Genomic DNA, 7,307 nt, shown 5'->3' on the forward strand with positions numbered 1-7,307 from the left:
AGAACCAAACGAATCACTGGTGGAAATCGTGAAGAAAATTGGTGACCAGATCGGACAGGATATGTCACCATCTGATATTGACACAATGCATCGCGTGCCCACAAAAGACAAGGAAAAAACTAACATTGTCGTCAAGTTTGTGTCCCGAGCAAAAAGAAACCAGGTCTTGCAGGCGGCAAAAAAGAAAAGGTTTGCCGCAGATTGCATCGGGGTTTCCGACAATGAATCGGTGTTCATTAATGAACATCTCTGCCCAGAATATAAGATTTTGCTCGCAAAGGCTATCGCCAAAAAGAAGAAAAAGAACTGGAAGTTTGTGTTGGTGTCCCATTCAAAAATTCTTGCCAGAAAAGCGGAGCACTCGAAAATCATTCACATCGCAACAGCACGAACTGCTGACCTTTATAAAATTGTGTAACTGCGTTGTGTCATGCGCCAGCCATTTGAGTTTGTTCTAACAAGTGCAACAAACCAACCACCCCGAAATCTAACAACCCCGAAATCTCACAACCAACCACCCCGAAATCATTTCTGCACTGTAACATCCGGAGTCTCAACAGAAATCTTGATTCACTTTTAACAATGATAACTCGAAGGAATGTTCAATATGATATTATGGCACTGTCAGAAACCTGGCTGAAAGAAAATGAATTCACGAACATACCTAATTATACATTTTTATCACTTTCAAGAAAAGATAGCAGGAGAGGCGGAGGTGTGATGCTCTACATATCATCGTCACTAGAATACCAAAAAATAGAACGACATACAGCAACAAAGGAAGGAGAATATGATATGCTTTTTGTCGAATTAGAAGGTGGCGTCATAATTGAAGTATTATATAGACCACCGAACTCATATCTACCAACATTCATGAAAAAATTGGAAGATATCTTAGACGATTTTTCGAATACACAGAAGGGGGTAATAATAGGTGGTGATTTCAATATTAACTTGGGCGATCCAGCGAGTAGTGAGTACCTAAACCTGCTTTCGTCCTATGGCTTCAAAAATCATATCGATCATCCGACAAGGGTAACATACACGTCTTCTTCCATTATCGACCATTTTCTCTCAAGTTTCGATGAGAGTCTAGTGAAGGCTGATGTAATAACAGAGTCTGTAGCCGATCAGTTTCCCATAACTATATCTGTAGATCTTGGTGCTCGGGGCTTCGCTAACACGAACACCAGAAAGCTACTCAGATGCGATCACGAAAAAACGAAAGCATTGCTTCGAGAAAATAACTTTTCGCAGGCTCAAGACGATGATGTTAATGTAGCATATGAAAAGTTTTCCTCGCTGCTAAAATCAAGCTGTGTCAGCATTAACTGCAATACTCGGCGGTCAAAATACTTTACCATCCCGATCTGTCCCTGGATGACTGAATCAATACTGCAAGTTATTAAACATAAAAAACACTGGAATAATAAAGTAAAGCAAAATAGAAACAACGCCTACTATAAAGAGCAATACAGAATTGCCCGCAACCTATCCCTCTTAATGATGCGCAAACGCAAAAAGCAATACTACAACACCCTCGTTCAAAAAGCACAAGATAATTCTAAAGATATATGGCGCATCATACACTCGATAATAAAATCGTCGCCCCAAAACGCCATTTTACCGCATGTTAGAAATGATCACGCATATCTGGCTGAAATGTTGAACGATTTTTTTATTCAAATCGGCCGCCATTTTTCGTCCACACCTAACGTGTCCTACGACACCACGCTTCCAAATGCGGTAGATAACACGTTTGTGTTCAAAGAAATAACCTCGCAAGAAATAGTTGATGTCACTCGCCAGACGAAAGCAAATAAGGCGTTGGGTTATGATGAAATATCAGTCAATATATTAAAGGAAAACATTGATGTTTTGTGTAATGTTCTCGAACGAATATTCAATCAATCATTCTTAACCGGGGTGTATCCCGAACAGCTCCAAATTGGAAAGGTAACACCAATATACAAAGGAGATGACCAGAACGTCGTAGCAAATTACAGACCAATTACGATATTATCTTGCATAAACACGCTCTTTGAAAAGTTAATAGCTAAGAGAATGACAGATTTCATGGAGAAATATAACATTCTTACGCCTAGCCAACATTGTTTCCGTGAGCATTATTCCACCGCTACCGCAGTAGTTTCAGTAGCAGCGATTATTAACAGTGCGTTAAACATAAATCAGATTGCCATAAGTGTATTTCTAGACATAAAAAAAGCTTTTGACTCCGTAGATCATAATATTCTTTTACGGGATAACCATTGATTTGTTCGGAAGTTATCTAACAAATCGTACTCAGTATGTAGAAATTAATTGTTACCAATCTTCATTAGGAAAAGTTACAATCGGAGTGCCGCAGGGCTCGGTCCTCGGCCCTATCTTCTTTTCGTTATCTATAAATGACTACCCCAGTTTCCTACAGAGCGCGCAGCCAGTGTTATACGTCGATGATAAAGCTCTTATTACAACGCACAAGTCTTTAAAAGAAGCAAAAACAATCGCAAATAATGAACTAGAGACTACAATGCAGTGGTTTAGAATGAACAAGCTTTTGATTAACACCAAAAAAACTAAATTTGTAGTTTTCGCCTCTAGCAGAAGACAGGGGCCTAAAACTTGTGCACTACAGGTCGGAGGAATACCTATTGAAAAGGTGAAAACCTTCAAGCACTTAGGAATAACTTTAGATGAATCTCTAAGTTGGGCTGATCACACAGAAACATTATGCAAAAAATTAACCTTTTCATTTCAGCATTTCAGCATTGATCTATTGCGTGTGGTCTATTTCAGTATATTCTATTGTCATCTTACATACTGTATCCAGTCATGGGACTACGCTTACTCATCGTACCTCGCACCCCTTATTACTCTCCAGGAAAGAGCATTAAGGATAATAGCCTCAGCACCTTGGCACTCATAATCAGATCCACTCTTCAGAGACCTCAACATCATGCGTTTTCGTATAATTCGCGATTAGAAAACAGCGCTCTTGGTGAGCACTATTATAAAAGGGGATATACCGTACAATTCTTCCATTCTGAAGCTTCCTCCAAGTCACACTAGACACGCTGACAACAATAACCTCAATTTACCTACAACACACAATGTATACGGACGTAGAAGCATAGCATTTGTCAGCGATAAAGTTTGGAATATCATCCCATTCAGCATTAAGTCCATCTCGAACATTGCACCTGCTCTAAAAAAGTACATGCTATCAGAACAATACACCTTCCCTTACTGTTGAATTGATTATTTTTATTGCATTATATTAAATTATATGTTTTGTATGTTCAGCCTTGTTCAACTGCCTAGATTTATAACATGTTTGTAATGGAGCCGAAACTAGCCACTGGCTAAGGATCCAGATGCCTCATTCACCGTGGACTTTGTATATTTTTTCTGTGTAATAAACTTGACTTCATTTCATTTCGTTTCATATGATTCATAGTTGAGCTGGAGGCACAAGCGTCCCCAGCCGAAGCCACTCAGTGTGCATGTCTTTGTAGCGTTGAAACTGGTTGTAAGGGAACGCGCGGTAGAAGTATTACACTGGGTGCACAGCTGAATTTTTCGTGAATGAACGGGGAAATGAGCATCGATTAAAAATAAACAGACAGCATTTACACTAGCTCTCATTGCATTTTGAAATTTACACAGCAAGCTAAGTTTGTTTCTATCACTTCAATTACTGGATATTAGTATGGAGTGCCAGGTCACGAAAACCTGCGAAAGCTGCCTGTCGTACAAAGCGGTTTCCTGAGAATTGCTTAAAAGCACACCGAAAGCAGTAGAGACAAAATAACTTTTTTCTGACATACAGAATTCTCTCAATATTCAAAATACTGATAATTGTTTTATAACATGGTATTAAATGTGAAATTCCAGAAACGGCGTGTTTTCTACACGAAGGGATGATGAGTTGATGGACGACCGGTGACATGACGTCTGCGAAGTCAAGAAGCCGTCCGAGTGCGCCGCTAAGGTGGAGCCTCTTTTAATGGCAAATGACTGAAGCACAAATCGGTAAAGAACAAACAATTGCTCGTGTCAAACACATATTGAGAAAGCTTAATAGTAGTGGCATCTTTTCATAAAAATAGACTACCCCCCGTGAGACAAAAAAAGTTCAGCTACAGTAACATGCTACCAACGCGCTCCGCAGCAGTAGTTTAGCGGCAATGGCGTTCGCTTGCTGAGCGCAAGCTCGCGGGATCGATTACCGGCCTCAGCGACCGTATTTCGATCAAGGAGAAATCCAAAAACGCCTCTGCACCGTACTATAGCAGTGCTCTCCACTACGGAGTCCCTGATAGCCCACGTCGCGCATTAGAACGTTAAGCTGCACGTATCACTGCCACGCACCAGATCAACACGTTGAAAATTTATGTATTCTGCATGATGGCTAAGCCACTAGTTGAATTATCTGCACTATTTGAGCACTATGCCCCTAACACCACTAAAAATGGCCGTTTGAAAACTCGCTGCCTGTTCACACTCAGTCCTTAACTTAGCCGCTGGATACTGCTATGCTTAAACCAAGTACAAATACAATACCCAGCAGTGAACGATTAATGCTTTATTCAGAAGTTCCAACCAGTGATTGGTTCTGCAAAAGCAGAAACGTCGTTCAGCACAATTTCATGCCCACATGCCGGACCTTGCTGTGAACGTGCGCTTTACCACACGTGGTCTCGACCGAGTGCGTCCTTGCATAGCAGAGGCCGGCCGGCGCAATGACCCACTTAACGGAGACTTGCGGAAGAGATGACTATGAATAGACGATCAGCGGGACTTACCCACCATGTGCGTCGGTGGTTGTCTTTTTCTTGCGTCAAGATAATGATTTTCTGCGAACTGTTATACAAGTGCGATTGTCAGAATCACTGCGTGATTATGTTGTGTCATCCATGCTGCTGCCAGTGCCTTCTCAATGTTTATCAAGATGTCAGCCGCTGTGCGTTTGATAATGCACGGAATTATAATTTCCGATTTCTAATAACGCGTGCAAAAAGCACATAAATGCCACGATACACTTCGTTGTCATACGTGATCTCTTAGGGGCTTCGCGCATCGAAGCAAAGCCGCGCAGGCGCACAGGGGCCCGGGGGAGAAGCGCTGCGTTCAAAGGGCAAGGCATCGCGCCGAAGGGGCGGTGGCGTTCCTCCCTTCCAGTACGGTGTGGTTCGGGTGTCCACCGAGATGGCAGAGAATTACTGCGCCATTTCCTTTCCTCAAAAAACCTTGCGTTCAAATGGCAAGGCATCGCGCTTAACGGGTGGTGGCGTTCCTCCCTTCCTGTACGGTGCGGTTCGGGTGTCCACCGAGATGACATTAGGCCCGTAAACATTTCATGCTTACTCTACTTTCGGTTACGGGAGAGGCAGAGATTTTTTTTGCAAGAAGTTGTTGCAGCAGTCCGTATTCTTCGGTCAAAATTTTCCGATGAGTATCTAACTATTGTAACAAGGAAAAAGATGTACAAGGACCTGCTTGATGTGTTTCTGCCAGTGCCTGTTTATCGCAGTGCTTATCTTCTGGGTCCCGAAAGGGATGTGCTAAAAAGAGTGAAAAGAATGCCGGTGAAGTCTTCAGTGCGTTCTTTCTTTTTTCAATTGCATACTGGAACCCTCCCAGAGAAGCCATGGTTGCAAAGCAAAGGCCTTTTTGTACCTGGGTCAGTAGAGTGTCTTATTTGCAAAAAAGTGGAAACTATAGAACATATCTTTCTCGACTGTCATGACGCTGTTTTTCTTTGGGATGTGTGGAAGCGCACACTGAAAAAAGATTTCCCCCTGACTCCTCTTGGAATACGCTTCCTACCATGTGCAGAGCCAGGTGAAGTGCCTTGCGACCTGCTAATGTTGCTCTGCATGCACAGCATATGGCGTACGCGAATGGATGTCAGGCATGAACATGTTGTTGTGAATCCGGCTCATCAGTATTTCATTGAGAGCATCATGTATACTCAGGAAGTTTTCGGACAGCAAGCTCCTCAGCCTGAGTGGCTGCCTGTCGTCGACCAACTAAAATCATTTAACCCATTTTATCATCGTGCACTAGCTAGAAACTGACCTGTGCTTTTATTGTCATGTCATTGTATTTTTGTTTTGTTTGCCCGGCCAAGTCGGTAATAAAGAAAAAAAAAAGCCTATGGCGTACGCGAATGGATGTCAGGCATGAACATGTTGTTGTGAATCCGGCTCATCAGTATTTCATTGAGACCATCATGTATACTCAGGAAGTTTTCGGACAGCAAGCTCCTCAGCATGAGTGGCTGCCTGTCCTCGACCAACTAAAATCATTTAACCCATTTTATCATCGTGCACTAGCTAGAAACTGACCTGTGCTTTTATTGTCATGTCATTGTATTTTTGTTTTGTTTGCCCGGCCAAGTCGGTAATAAAAAAGAAAGCGTCGGTGGTTTAGTGGTAGAATACTCGCCTGCCACGCGGGTGGCCCGGGTTCGATTCCCGGCCGACGCATTGATTTTTATTTTTGCGGACTGTTCGAAAACCACGCGTTTACAACTTGAGCCATAGTGGCTTCTGTGGTCGCGGTTACTGCGCTACGCGCAAGGTAGATGTAGAGTTATAGCGTAGCTTCCACAGAAACCCATAGTTTCAAAACATGGCGGCTTGCAGTGCGATGGAAGCGCCACCTTCGAAGTGAGTGAATTACTAGAAATGACGTCATTGTTAAAACCAGAAGCTTGATGTATTATGCGTGTCGTGTGGCGCAAAAAGGTAAATTTTGAGCGCCTCCTTCAGCGCAACACTTGAGACGAAAACAAAGAAACGACGAGTGCCGACTGCCAACGCAGCTTTTAGTTGGTTGGTTGGTTGGCCTCAAGTAGAATGGCACATACCCACTACGGGGGAGTGATTGTGAGCGCTCACTCGTTGTGTTTTCTTCCTTCGGGCTCGGCTGGTGCGTCGCGCTGAATTTCAAAGTATTAGCGTATGAAGAATCCCAGCTGTTTATAATAATCTCAGAACGGTATTATCGGAGAATTAAATATTAGTAGTAATTATACATTAGAAATGTATTGACCCCATGAGGCATAAGTTCATAAGCATCAGTATACGGGCGACGGCCCCAGAGGGAGAATTCTGTGACGGGATCCTCGAGAATTCAATACAACAGAGAGGTAAAACAGAGAGGTGCTAAACATTGCATGTGGTGGAAACCACATGCAATGTGGTTTATCGGGGCGAAAAACAAAGATACAAGGGATATCGGGGCGAAAAACAAAGATACAAAACTAAGATAACCATCGTCATATGTGATATTGCACA

At 42.7% G+C, this 7,307-nt stretch overlaps 1 non-coding gene across 1 annotated transcript; it reads left to right on the forward strand.

Annotated features, from left to right (window-relative positions):
• The first annotated feature begins 6,423 nt into the window (after positions 1-6,423).
• On the forward strand, positions 6,424-6,494 carry TRNAG-GCC (transfer RNA glycine (anticodon GCC)). Its single transcript has one exon. It is a non-coding gene; the product is annotated as a tRNA-Gly (tRNA).
• The last annotated feature ends 813 nt before the right edge of the window (positions 6,495-7,307 follow it).

This window comes from Amblyomma mixtum, chromosome 1, assembly GCF_055824585.1.
Source record: "Amblyomma mixtum isolate Tamu chromosome 1, ASM5582458v1, whole genome shotgun sequence".
NCBI classification, from domain to species: domain Eukaryota; kingdom Metazoa; phylum Arthropoda; class Arachnida; order Ixodida; family Ixodidae; genus Amblyomma; species Amblyomma mixtum.